This window comes from Kogia breviceps, chromosome 14 (genome assembly GCF_026419965.1).
Source record: "Kogia breviceps isolate mKogBre1 chromosome 14, mKogBre1 haplotype 1, whole genome shotgun sequence".
Taxonomy (NCBI): domain Eukaryota; kingdom Metazoa; phylum Chordata; class Mammalia; order Artiodactyla; family Physeteridae; genus Kogia; species Kogia breviceps.
Window position 1 is genome coordinate 64,796,199 of NC_081323.1, and position 15,078 is coordinate 64,811,276.

General features: G+C 39.0%; 1 protein-coding gene across 15 annotated transcripts in view; it reads left to right on the plus strand.

The window, feature by feature from the left end:
* The window catches only part of MRTFB (myocardin related transcription factor B), a 280,358-nt gene that overhangs the window by 209,781 nt on the left and 55,499 nt on the right, over window positions 1-15,078 (plus strand). The window lies entirely within an intron of this gene.

Consider the following 15,078-nt stretch of genomic DNA (forward strand, 5'->3'; position numbering starts at 1 on the left):
AGAAAATGTCCAAAGTTCTGGGCACTGCTGTCCTGTGTCCTGGTATACTGAAGCGTGGCAAGACCAGTGCCCAGTGTGCTTTACTACAGCAGCTGGAGACCAGGGGCCATGGAGTAAGAAATTCAGAATCTTCAGAGAATAAGTTTTTTCTGAATTTGAGATATGAAAGTCACCCCTCTTGATGCTTGCTTAATTTGAAATTTGATTTTCTAGTGTTCTTTGTGAGGAAAACCCGCCACAATAACCATCAGCTGCCCCCCTCACCTCTCCACTGGCTCTTCCTCATCTTCTGGAGACCCAGACAGTAAATATAGTTATCTGCCCAAGCAGCAGTTTGAGCTTCTTCCAAAATGATATTCCTTCTTTTCTTTTTCATACATTTAGAAAAGGAGAATGTGGGGACAGATTGTTGCATATTTAAACAATAAGAAGAAGGAACGATAGTTGTTTTCTTATTGGAGTTGAAATTCTTTTGGGTACTGGTTGAAAAAAACATGTAGATGGAAACAAAGGACACAGAATGAAGTATCAATAGCTGCTGCCAGGAACCAGACGGCGGGGTCGCCCCCGCTTGTGCGCTGCAGATCTTCTTGTAGACTCTTGTAAAATCAACACCGGTAGACCTTCTAGGGCACGTTCTAGAGACTCACTGAGGGGAACTTAATTTTTTTAAATCATTAACTTAAAAAGGGGGATTATCTATGTATCATTTAAGTCAAGTTCTAGTGTTAAGCTCCTATTAACATCATAAATTTTTAACAGTTTTTATGCTACTTGAAAAACTGGGAAAAGTGGAGGAAAATGCAATTGGAGAAATAAAAAGATGTTACAACAGTATGATAAGGAGTGTAGAGAGCAAGAATTAAAAATATAAAAACAGGGTAGGAGAATTATCAACAGGAACAGCAAAACTGCCTTGAAATGATTACATAATATATTGATTCTTTCCATAACAGTTGTGACCATGCTTTGAATTTATACATGTGCTGTAGTATAATGTCACAAAGCAAGAGCATGGACTCTGAAGTGAGATATACTTGGGATCAAATCCCATTTTTTAGCTCTGTGACCCTAGACAAGTTCACTGCTCTGAGCTAATTTCCTCCTTTGTACAATGAAGATAAACAATACCTACTTCACAGTGTCTTTATGAGATACCCAGTTTCATGCCAGTTTGCCGTCCCTCTTCTTATTTTTTTTAACCCTTAGTTACTTTTTCCTTCTATTTAAAATTTAATTTTTAATATCTTGTGTATATTGACAAAGTAGAGAAGTATTTATATATCTTACTGTCATGTAAATTCATCAGTATAAAGGAGGTATACAGGGAGAGAACTTTCATATTTTTAAACACTCCACAGAAATGACTGGATGATAAAGTTCATCTACATTACCACAGTTGCATTGAACTAGGCTTCGCTTTCTATCTCAACAGACTGTATTTCTACTTACTTTTTGCTAGCGATAGCGCTGAGGGGGAAAAAAAAATAGAGATATCAAAGGTGATCTGTTACCTCAAAGGTAGTGACACTGAAAGAGGATTAGACCTGAGTTTAATTAGAACAGAAAAAATAGGAGAAATTTTGCAGAAAGCTGCTTTTTTTCCTTGGCGTCCTCTGAAAATGACTACGTTCCTTTGCAGGGTTGAACTCCTGGAATTCAGTGTGTCACAGTCACTGCCTACAGATGAGCACCAGCAGTGACCTTATCAGACTCTTGGGACAGGCCACCGCTGAGCTTCTTCTGCTGCTAGGTCCTGGGTCATATGTCAGTTTTATTAATCTGTGAAAGCTTATTGATATGGCAGCAATGTTCAAATACTAAAATGCCCCAGAGTCTAATTAGATCCTATGCTATCTTGTCAAAAGACAAATTTCTGACTATTTAGTCATGTCTATGGTTTATGCCTTGTGTTAAGGGATACTAATTTAAAATACTATCTTTCACATGAATAATATTTGGTGTTCCACTCATTTGTGGTAGTGTCTGAATCAAAAGTTTTCAGGTAATGAAGGACGGATAGATTTTGGTCCATTCCATTCTAATCGTAGCGGCACAGCTGGGTCTCTGGCGTTTGTGATGGTGTCTGCTGCGAGGGGTGGGAGGTCTCCTCTGCTTCTCAAGTAGTTGCTCTAGTTCTTGCTTATTTGGGGACATTTTAGAATTCCTGTTATTGTTGACAGTGCTAATTAGCTGAAATTATTACTGGGGGGAAAACAGATTTTGTAAGCAGATAATCATAGGTTTCAAAGTTTATGTGACACCTTAACAAGAAAATTTCGTAATACCGATTGAAAATTTAAGGGAAAAATGTTCCAAGTGTCAACCGCCCGTGAATAGTTGTCACCACATACCAGAGAATTCTTTGGATAATAAAGCATATCTTCTCACAGTTTTGTTAATGCTTATATAAACTTTTTGATAAATACCAACCCACATATATAGTTGGAGAATTTAATTATTTTCTGCTTCAGGTGAGAAACAGCAATAAATGTCATGAATTCTGATCAGCTTCAAAATAGGACATTTTCCTTAGACTAGTTTCTTTTGTCAAAGCAGCAGTAGGGATTCTCAGCTTTTGACTTATCCACAAAAGGTTTAGAAAATTTTTTAATAGCGCTCATCACAGATGAGATTTAAATTTAATTTCTGGTTCTAACAACTAAAGGGTATTACAAATCACTGACTTGACAACTTAGAAATTAATAATCATGAAACTTGGGGGGAAAATCAAATAAATTGAGATGTTTAATTCAGATAAGTGGTTTAATATGAAGCATTATTGAGATAATGAATCATAATGCCAGTGCTACCAGCTAGTTATATCCCGTATTTATCAAAAACAAAATAAAATGGTAGCAAATCAATTTAAAGAGGAAAAATTGATGTTCCATATACGGAGCTCTCTGATGATGAAAATGAAACACCAAAGAAAGAAAACTGGCTTGTGTATTAATTACTTTGACTAAACTACCTGCTCTAACGAACAACCCCCCAAATCAGTGTTTTAACCAATCAAAGCACATTTCTTGCTCAAAACATAGTCCCAGGTGGGTTGGGCAGCTATCCTAGTCAGCCGTCCTCTAAAAAATGACTCGGGGATCTGGGCTCCTTTTATTGTGTGGCTCAGCTGTGGCTGGTGGGGAGAAGAGCTACTGCTTTGGGGAACCACATTCCCAATTCTGTCATAGACTGGCTAGTAACAGTTGCAATGAAGCATGTGAAAGTTTGTGGCAGACTGCAGCATAGACAGCAGAGTGGATTAATGTGGTGCGCTGGGACATGGCTATAGGAGATCTATGTATGGAAAAAAAAATGCACATTTGTCTGAGATATTCTGAGCAGTTCAAACTAGGGAAAATAGACTAAATAAATACCTTTATTAAAGCACCAAAACTTTTCTAAGTGACAGAAATTATCTCATACATACTCTACCTGCACTATCCATTAGCCTCATATGGCTGTTCAGATTTACATTTAAAATCATTAAAAATGAAGTAAAATTTTAAAAAATTTACCTCCTCAGCCACATTCTCCACATTTCAGTTACTCAGATGCCACACCTGGTTAGTGGCTTCTGTAGGGAACCATATGCAGATTATAAACCATTTCCATCACCGCTGGACGTTCTCTTGGAAAGCTGCTCACCCCAGCTTTGCAGGACCAGAGTCTCTTAAAACCCAATCCCTGTGCCATTTCCTAAAGAAAGTCACCTGATCCTATCAGCTAAAAATAATTTCTTCTCTATCATATACTCCCAGTAACTTGCTCTGCATCTTTTTATGGCATGTCACCTTTTGCTACTGTGGAATGTGTCTGTACTGTCTGCACTATTAGACCATAATATTTCTTGGAGATACGGTCATTGTTTGGATGATTTTTTATAGCTCACTCCCAGTGTCCTGCATCTCAAAGATACATTACTGTTATGCAATAAGTATTTGAAGAATATTATACCCCTCTCTGCCTTCTTAAACAATATAGTTTGAACTATTATTTCAGATATAATTTAAAATTCAATTATAAATTAATGGCTAATCCAAAACGTAAGGCATTGGTGCCTGAAGTCATTGTTGAGGTGTATAAAACCGTTTGCCCGTGCACAGAATGATCCCTAGATCATTACTAGATTACTAGAATCATTGTTTATTATTTGATTTTTGTCATCTGCCACATTCGGCTGCTTTTCCCTTTCCTGACCTGCTGTTTCTAATCTTCCAAGTAAGCAACAAATAAAATGTAATAGTGGAATCCTGATTCTGTTGTTGATTCAACTAAAATTTATTGAGTCATGCTGGGAGAAGCTGACAAATAAGCAGTTAAAATAGAGAATGCTACCGAGCCTTCTTCTATAAGTAAAGCACGTGAACTTTGCAACATCTATTTTTATTTCTTTGGGAAATTCTTCTTTCTTTGTTTTCTGCCAGTGTTCTACATAATTGAAAGTGTTGTACAAGTGAGGTATTGCTAAATTAATGGGTTTTTTAAAAATAAATTTGAAGTATAAGATACGGTCCTTAAAATAAATTCAAGTCACATACAGGTATGAAGGAAAAAGTAGAAGATTCTTTTTCCAGGATGTAATTCAGTGTCTTTTAAAAATGGGTATATGCTGCCTTTGAGATGAAATTATGTAATTTAACTTTTTATTGGAAATCATTTTATTTGGCAGAAATTTGAGTACTTCTCCACAGCATCATTCTAGAGGTTGTAAACCTCTATAAGCAGTGGCATTCAAGGAGCTCACAGCCTGGAAAGTGGGAAACTGAATGATAATATAGAAGTTAAAATACACACACACATAAAAGAGATAGCAGAGGGGATTCCCTGGTGGCACAGTGGTTGAGAGTCCACCTGCCGTTGCTGGAGTCACGGGTTCGTGCCCCGGTCCGGGAAGATCCCACATGCTGCGGAGCGGCTGGGCCCGTGAGCCATGGCCGCTGAGCCTGTGCATCCAGAGCCGGTGCTCCACAGCAGGAGAGGCCTGCGTACCGCAAAAAAAAAAAAAAAAAAAAAAAAAAAAAGAAGAGAGAGATAGCAGAAGAAACCTCTATGTGCTTTGGTCCAAACGAGTGAGGATCACAGATTGTGAGCACTGGCATCTCTCTTGTGCTTCAGACCTGCGCGGTCGTCTACATCCCTGACGGCTCCAGTAGGCCCCTTACTTCTTCCCATGAAACACATTCCTCCAGGGTTTCCTGTCTCTCGGTCAGTGGCACCTCCGTCCCCCCATTAGCTCACGGCAGGAACCGAAAATGGGAGTGATCCTTGACACCTTCCTTGACCTTCTCCTCATAGCCTGTCACCAAATCTGATGATTGAATCTGTCAGTTCTACGTCAAAAATATTTCATTTCTCAACAGCACTGTTTCACCACAGCCCCACCCTTATCCAGGTCCCCTTCCTCAAATAGAATCTCTACAGGAATCTTTACTCAAATAGAGATAGAGCTGCCCAGCTGATCTCCGCCTACACTCTGGACGCCTTCAGCAAGTGAGGCCCTGCCTCTGTGCTACTTCTCTCTCCCTCCGCAGCTGTTCTCTCCCAGAACGCCTCTCCCTGCCCACCCATCCCCACCCCATTGGCCCGAACAACTGCAGCTCATCCTTTGATCTGCATCATCATGCACAGTTGCTCTGACACTAGGATTGCACACAAGTTGTGTCACAAGTTCTCTGTTCTCCTTCTGTTTTTGTGGGCAAATTGACACGTGTGTGTAGGTATACATATATAACGTTGAACAACACGGGAGTTAAGGGCACCGGCCTCCCACCGCCCCCCGCCATGCGCAGTCAAAAATCTGAGTACTGCTCTCTCTGCCTCAGAAACAAAGGACTTGACAAGTGACTCAACCAAGGGCAGGAAACCAAAACAGTTAGGGTAGAATCAGGACTCAGACCCTAATTCTTTTGATTCCACATATTGTGATCTCTAATCAAACACAAACTTTTCCCCCTCTTAGATAAAGATGTATAAAATGAAAATACAGGTGCTGTATTTATTGAAAAAAAAAGTCCACATGTAAGTGGACCTGTGCAGTTCAAAGCCATGTTGTTCAAGAGTCAACTCTGTGTGTGTGTGTGTCCCATTCCTGAATCCACAAAATGGGAAGAAAAACCAAGATATTGAGCCAGGATCAAATGACCTCAAGAGAGTAGCATGTGCTTACTATTCTGGGAAAAACTGGAGGTAAATAATATTCCACTATTTTCCTGTTTCATTGTTAATTGTCTTTTTATTCAGAGAAGCTGCCTTAGGAATTTACACTAAGGCATTTCAGAATCTTTTATACAGTGTACATTTTCCCAATTTAGAGGGATTAGGAAAGAGCTTTAAGCTATCAGCACAACGCACATATATGGAATCTAAAAAAAATGGTACTGATGAACCTAGTGGCAGGGCAGGAATAAAGACACAGACGTAGAGAACATACTTGAGGACACAGGGGGGAAGGGGAAGCTGGGATGAAGAGAGAGAGTGGCATGGACATATATACACTACCAAATGTAAAATAGATTGCTAGTGGGAAGCAGCCGCATAGCACAGGGAGATCAGCTTTGTGACCACCTAGAGGGGTGGGATAGGGAGGGTGGGAGGGAGGCGCAAGAGGGAGGGGATATGGGGATATATGTATACTTATAGCTGATTCACTTTGTTGTACAACAGAAACTGACAACACTGTAAAGCAATTATACTCCACTAAAGATTTTTTTAAACTGTCAGCACCTCTGCCTATGGCTGCACACTGAAATTCTAATGCAGCAATGAAACATAGACTTTTTGATTACCCCCAAGATAAGAAAAATAAACATTATCTTCTTTTGGAAACATGGAGGGTTAAGAAATCTAGACATTCAGGTATAGAACCAGCATGGTCCTACAGATTAAAAATTAATTGTCTGAAAAAACAAATCAAGTTTTTTTCAAACCTCTTTACATTGCTGGTGATCAGGTAATTAAGTGGATGATTTTACTTTTGCAGTGCCTATTATTTGTGTTATACTTCCATTTATTCCACTGTGTAATTTATTGCCACTACGTTTTAACCAAGTGAGATTGTTTTAGATGCGCATAGGTATGTATAATATCTTTCTGTATGTCTGCCACAGGCTAACGTTGTCCCTGCCATTCTGTACCAGGTTCCCTGGATTGACATCACGTTGTCATACCATGAGAAGCATACTTAATTCATTCCAACTTTTGACAAAAAGGAGAGGGGAATTTGTGTGAAGGTATGATCAGTTTAAAGAAACATGCCCCATTTTTAGCAGCCTGTTTCCATGGAAACAGAAGCAGCAGCCAACCACAGAGTTATCAAAGTACCTGTAAATTTCCAAGGCTGAGTGTTGAAAACAATGTCTTCCTGACCTCATGGTGCAGATTAATGCAGGAAACCTCCAGTGCATTAGCCTGGACTGCTAGCATTTTTAGTTTTGACTTCATTTTTGCTCTTTAATTCCTAATAGAGGGTAAATGCTGCATTCTTGACTGTAACCTCCCTACCAGCAAGGGACAGTGGTTTAGAATTCCACAGTTTGTATCACCTGCCTCTTCCCCCACACCCCTCACCCCAGTGGACGTCAAAGGATGCAGTAGACTTTCTGATATTGGATGAAAGGCAGTATTTCCTAGGTAGTCTAAGGCCTAACTTTCAAACACTGATTTGCGCAGTTTTTTAAAAATTAACTTAATGTTGTCTCTCGTTTTCCTAAATGGAAAATAATCATAATATAAAAATTCCTGATCAGAATGCTCTTTGCGCTCGGTAGTATCAGAGGTTTAGATTTATGTGCATACTGTGTTAACTCTGCTTTTGCTTCAGACAGGAGTGTTGATGGGAGTTTGCTTAAGCAGCGCAGATAGCATGGCTCTTACAGGACAAACCACCATTTTATTTTTGGCCTCTTTGCATTTCATTATTTTAAATTGCTTGAAGAAGAACCTTATTTTATAATTGGCAAATTAGACCCCTGAAAATACAACCAAAAGTCTGTAATCTTCGGTTGCTACTTTTTGTCATCTATGAGAGTGCTTAAGTGCTTGTATGCTTCTCTAATGCAGCCTAAATTTCACATTAACTATAAATGGAGATGAAAGTAAATTACTGTCTACCAGTTTTTCATGCTCTTCTTTACTCCTTTGCCCTTAGTGTTCCCTTTCTCAGTCTTCTTTTACCCTTCAAAACAATATAATTAGATTTTGTCTTCTGTTCTACCACCAACATCAATTCAGAAATATCTGAAGCCTCAAATTCATGCAACTAAGCAAGACAGGTGTTGGTTCTGTCCCATGATAATCACTTGCCCATACAAAATCCTCTTGGTGATTTATTCTTAAATTTGGCTAGAATTCTTTTTCCTTAGAAAATAGTAACTCAGTTATATACTTGTTAAGTATACCATGCAAAATTAAGTAAAACATGTTTATTAAAACTTCTATATGGTGAGCATTGTAGAAGGTGCTAGAATATAAGGATGAGATCTAGAAGGGGAATTAGAAGCCCCCCCAAAACCAACAAAACCTAGAATTTGGTGTGACAGGGAATGTGATATAATATATAGCTGTTATTGTAGTTATCCAATCCTTAAAAGATGAAGTCACTGTTGGTGGTTAATGGAATTATGATGGTGAGGGGGGCTAGCTAGTGATGGGTGGGAAATAACAAATTTGATTATTGAGTAATTAGTTTCTTAAAGTCAATTGCTCTGCCAACTGTTCGGTTTTTTCTATTGAGGTAAAATTCACACAACATAAAATTAACCATTTTAAGTGAACGATTCCGGGGCATTTAATGTATTCACAATGTGGTGCAAGTACACCTCTATCTAGTTCCAAGACATTTTCATCAGTCCAAGAAAAAACCCTGTAGCCATTAAGCATTGACTTCCCCCCAGTTCCAGGTAGCCACCAATCTGAGCTCTGTCTCTGTGTATTTACCAATTCTGGATATTTCACATCTATGGAATCATATAATATATATGACATTTTGCCATCTGGCTTCTTTCACTTAGCATAATGTTTTTCAAGTTCATCCATGTTGTGGCTTATATAGTACTTCATTTCTTTTTATGGCTGAATAATATTCTACTGTATGGATGGACCAGGATTTGTTTATTCATCTGTTGATGACATTTGGACTGTTCTCACCTTTTGGCTAATGTGAATAGTGCTGCTGTGAACATGGATGTACATGTGTGTGTTTGAGTACCTGTTTTAACTTCTTTTCAATTCACTTAGAAGTGGAATTGCTGGGCTGCAACTGTTCTTAACTAAAATTTTATATAATGAGCTTGAGAAAGAACTGCCAAATGTTCTAATTTTGTATCTTGTGGTCTTTTTCTCTGATGAAAATGATATCATTCACAGCGAGTGAGTGACTCGCCGTTTCCTAACTGACTTCTCTCCCCCAAGCTGTTGCCATTATTAGTTGGAGCATGTCAAGAAAAAATAACCGTGTTTCTCTTTTCAACTTGTTCTTCACAGTCTGCAATGATTATTTCAAACCTCCTTCACTAGCCTCAAAACTGACGTTTCCTTCATTCATCTCACTTTGAGCAGATGACCTTTCTTCCTCCTTCTCTGAGAAAATAAAAGCCATAATCTGTGAACTCTCTGGACGTCCCAGACCACATCTATAAACCTATCCGCAGCTGTATCCAATCCTCATTGCCTTCCTGTCATGATAGAGGAAGCGTCTCTGAACAAGGTTGTTCTTGTTTGCTCTGAATCCCCTCCCCTTCAAGGGATCTGCTACCTCTTATTCTCTCCTTTATTTTCATTCATATTCATTCATTCCCATTCTCTCCCTCCTCTCCCCTCCCCTTTTCTCTCTCGCTCTTCATTGCTTGTAAATCTGTTCAAGTATGTTCCAACCTGAAGTTCCACACCCCTCAAGCTTTCGCCTCTCTCCTGGGCAACATCTTGAAAGCATTGCTTCCCTTACTATCATTCTTACTCTTACCCCTCCCTAACCTCTTCCAGCCTGATTTCCATCCATCACTCCAAAAAGCAGCTCCTTCATGTATTACAACAGCAGCATTGGACCCAGTTGGTCGTGACCCCTTTCTAGAAACACTTTTGTACACACTCTGCAGGCTCCTCCTCCTCCTTAGGCAGCTTCCTCGCACTTCCTTTTTTGGACCTTCATCCCCTATCTGACCTATAAAAATGGGCTTTTAATTGTTGGATTTCCTGGGAACTTGGTCCTGTGCTTCCTCTTGCCTCCTCTTTCTATATTCTCTACCTTAGCAAACTCCCATAGCTTCAAATACTACATAAGTGACAACTTCCAAATTTTAGCCTCCTGCCAAGAGCTACCTTCTGAAGTCTGGAACCATAGAGCCAGTTGTCACTTTGACATCTCGGCTTCTAATTCAGACATGTCCAAGACTGAACTCCCTAAATGGCCATGATGTATTCTTTATTCAGTCAGTGCTCCACCCACGTGCTTAAGCCAGAAACCCAGGCATCATCTTTATCTTTTCTCCTTCAAACACAACATCCAGTCCCTCAGCACATAGTGTTGATTTTGTTCTAAGTATTTCTCAAATCTGTCTATTACATCTCTCAGCTGTGTTGGAATTGAAGAAAAAAGAATGAGGTGTCTTATGCTTATTAGGTTTCTGTCCTGGAACATGAGAAAAATTCTACCAAATTTATAAATAAATATGTGGTTTACAAGAGAAAGCTTAACCTGAGCTTCTGACAACCACTGTAAATATCTCAGCATTCAGTCACAAACCCAGCCCCATCACTCTCACTAATTCTTTTGGTATCTGTTGGTCCCTTACTGCTTAATAGTTATTTCAAATTTTACTATTACTGTGGCATAATATTGCTGATAGTCTTAGGTAAGAGTAAGTGATCTTTGTTTCTGAATTTTAAATTACCTTAAAGCATGATAATGTGTATTTTCGGGAAGGGATGAGCAAAAAGGTCCTCTCTTGCCTTGTAAGTGGGGATGTAGATTGGTACAACCATTTGGATTGCAAAGTGTCCCTATCAAAATTTTAAGTGTGTGTGTATATTTTAAGTGTGTGTGTGTGTATATATATATCTTTAAGTGTTTACATATATATACACACACGCACACACACACACACACGATGACACAAAACGAAGATAATCACTGCAGCATTGTTAATAATAACAGTGATAGCAGGAAATCTAGAAACTTAAATGTGTATGATTGATACATCCATATGTTAGATACAGCCACTAAGATAGCCAGAAAGGAGAATGAGCTGGATTTCATGGGTTGTTTTTTTTTTTAAGCAAATTATTGAACTATGTGAATGATATGATCCCTCCCCATGTATTTCCTTTGCATATTTTATTCTTAACATTGCCAGAATATTCACGAAACATTCTCTAGAGCCATAGAAATTTAATAGTGGTTACATTTATGGAGGAGCACTGGAGGTCTCTGGTGGGATGGACTGACTTTCACTTTTTTTTTTAGTTGAAGTATAGTTGATTTGCAATATTGTGTTAGTTTCAGATGTATAGCAAAATGATTCAGTCATATATTTTTTCAGCTTCTTTTCCATTATAGGTTATTATAAGATACTGAATATAGTTCCCTGTGCTCTACGGTAAATCCTGTTCCTTATCTATTTTTTATAGTAGTTTGTATCTGTTAATCCTGTATATACCACATCTTCTTAAATCAGTGGTCTTGATTGTCACTTGGGTTGTTTCCTTATCTTGGCTTTGGGGTGCATGTATCTTTTTGGAATAGTGTTTTCATTTTTTCCAGATACGTATACAGGAGTGGAATTGCTGAATCACATGGTTACTCTGTTTTTAGTTTTTTTAAGGAACCTCCATAATGTTTTCCATAGCAACTGTACCAATTTACATTCCTACCAACATTGTATAAGGGTTCTCTTCTCTCCATACCCTCTGCAACATTTATTATTTGTAGACTTGTTGTTATTGTTGTTATTGGCCATGTTGTGCAGCTTGTGGGATCTTAGTTCCCTGACCAGGGATTGAACCCTCGGCAGTGAAAGCACAGAGTCGCAACTACTGGACCACCAGGGAATTAATTCCCTGTAGACTTTTTGATGATAGCCATTGTGACCAGTGTGAGGTCATTGTGGTTTTAATTTGCATTTCTCTAATAATTAGCGATGTTGAACATCTTTTCATGTGTCTGTTGTCTATCTGTATGTCTTCTTTGGAGAAATGTCTATTTAGGTCTTCTGCCCATTTTCTGATTGGGTTGTTTGATTTTTTTTTGATATTGAATTTTATGAGCTGTTTGTATATTATGGATATTGTTGGTCGCATCATTTGCAAATATTTTCTCCCAGTCCATAGGTTGTGTTTTCATTGTGTTGATCATTTCCTTTGCTGTACCAAAGCTTTTAAGTTTGATTAGGTCACATGTGTTTATTTTTGCTTTTGTTTCTTTTGCCTAGGGAGACTGATTTAAGAAAATATCTTTCACTTTTTTTAATGTCCTTTTTTATGTGCATGTGTCACTTTTATTTTAACAAATAAATAGAAAAAACTTTATAAAAAGTGGATTTTTTAAAAAACTTTTTTTTTTTCTTTTTTGTCTGTGTTGGGTCTCTGTTGCTGCGCGGGCTTTCTTTAGTTGCACCGAGCTGGGGCTACTCTTCGTTGCGGTGCGCGGGCTTCTCACTGTGGTGGCTTCTCTTGTTACAGAGCACGGTCTCTAGACGTGTGGGCTTCAGTAGCTGTGGCACGTGGGCTCAGTAGTTGTGGCTCACGGGCTTAGGTGCTCCATGGCATGTGGGAAGATCCCACAGGGCTCGAACCCGTGTCCCCTGCCTTGGCTGGCGGATTCTTAACTGCTCTGCCACCAAGGAAGCCCAAAACATGGATTTTTAAATATAGGTGTTAGTGGTACATATACTGTGTATTTCTGAATCCCAGGCTTAGAAGGAAAGCCTTCAGGATGTGACTGCTTACCCTGTGACTACAAAATACCCATTCACAGCAAAGAACTAAAAATATGGGAATCTTTATGGAGTTAAATTTTTTTAATCATGTTGATGATGGGGAGGCTCAGTATGTTTGATGGTAGGGGGTGTATGGGAAATCTTTGTACCTCCCTCTTGATTTGGTTGTAAACCTAAAACTGCTCTAAAAAAGTTTTTTTTTTTAATCCTTATGGTATTAGTTTGGAAATAAAGGTGGTTATCTTCACCGATTATCTAAAGTAGTAGCAGTAACAATAATAATAACCACCACCAGCTTTTTAAATATTTACTTTTGAGGAACAGGAAAAGTAGTCCATCAGTCTTTTGCTCTTTTGATACAGATTTTTTCAAGATGTCATTTGCCCCTACCTGATTGAACAAATGCAGTTGTAAACTTTACTGCTGAACTGCTGCTTGATAGAACACTGAAATCAGGGTTGAATGGGGCCCCCAAATGTAACTGTTCTAAGGTATTACTTAGGGCCCAGTTAATCCCTCCTGTATCTAAGTTCAAAAGATAATATGAAGATGTTGGCTTTCCTAAATTGTCTTGTTTTTATAGGACCAGGCCCCTAAATTAGCACTCTTTAAACAATGCATAATAAATTTTTGCCAAAGTACAACTACTTCATTCTCTTAACTACTCAGACATCTTTAAACAAATTTTTTTTTTTTTTTTTTTTGTGGTACGCGGGCCTCTCACTGTTGTGGCCTCTCCCTTTGCGGAGCACAGGCTCCGGACGCGCAGGCTCAGTGGCCATGGCTCCCGGGCCCAGCCGCTCTGGGGCACGAACCCGTATCCCCCACATCGGCAGGCGGATTCTCAACCACTGCATCACCAGGGAAGCCCTAAACAAAATTTTTAAAACTGAAACCAGGGTCTGTTTTTTGCCTAATATTATCTTCAGAGTCAATATACATAGTCAATTCTAGAGTATTTTTCAGTTTCCCATCTTTGCTTTTGCCACTGGTTTACCCAGCCTTTACTTGACTGGCTCAGGGTTTGGGTGTGTTTTTTCCTCCCCTCATGATTCTGAAGTTTATTCTGTCTGGTGTCACCTGTAATTAAATAATATACATTGGATCTTCTCTTTGACTTGCAGGCAGCTGCTCAGCCGCACCCCCACGCCCCATCCCCACTCATCCCACCCCCTTCATGCCCCATAACTGAAGCTAGCGGTTTATAAAGAATTTCTAAGACCATGGCTGCCTGCCATACTGCTTCCCAGAAAGTGTCGTTTCTGCCTTGTTTTTGTTATATAAGTTCCTCAGATGTCCCCTTGCAAATCCCCTGGCCCAAAACTGTGCTCTGTTTTGGCTTGTTCAACTCATGCTAAATTGCTATATGTTATTAAAATGCTGCATAATGTGGGTTTTTTTCTTTAGAGTAAAAATGTACTTTATGGCATATTATGGAAACATTTCAAACATTCTACTTATAGAAACAAAAAAGAAAAGACATATCTTGGTTCAAAAAGCAGCTAGAAATTTTGAAGGGGGTGTAAATATTATGTGAAAGACATTATTCTATTTTGAGGTTGTTTTGTTTTTAATATTGGAAACTAATCCTAAAATTTTGCTCTAAAAGCACTTTAATCCATTTAAGATTCCAATACGCAGGCCTCTCTCTGCTGTGGCCTCTCCCGTTGCGGAGCACAGGCTCCCGGCGCGCAGGCTCAGCGGCCATGGCTCACGGGCCCAGCCGCTCCGCGGCATGTGGGATCCTCCCGGACCGGGGCACAAACCCGCGTCCCCTCCATCAGCAGGCGGACTCTCAACCACTGCGCCACCAGGGAAGCCCGAGATGATACTTTTTAATTCTAAACTATTTCTGATAATGAATAAGAATGACATTTCCTCTTTGCCATTAGATGAGCTACCTTTCATTTTTCAGAATGGTGGTTAAAATTAAGTTTTTACTTTTCTTGTATTAAAAAAAAGAGCAAGTTGAAAACATTTATGTTGACAGAATATTGTTTTTGTCTGTTGTAACAAGGCATAACACTTAAGTAGAATTTTCAAAATTATATGCATTTTTCTTGTTAAAATGTAATCGGAAACCATGAATGTTAGCCCTAAGAAATAATAAAACACCTCATCTTGGAAAAATTCAAAAATTAATTAA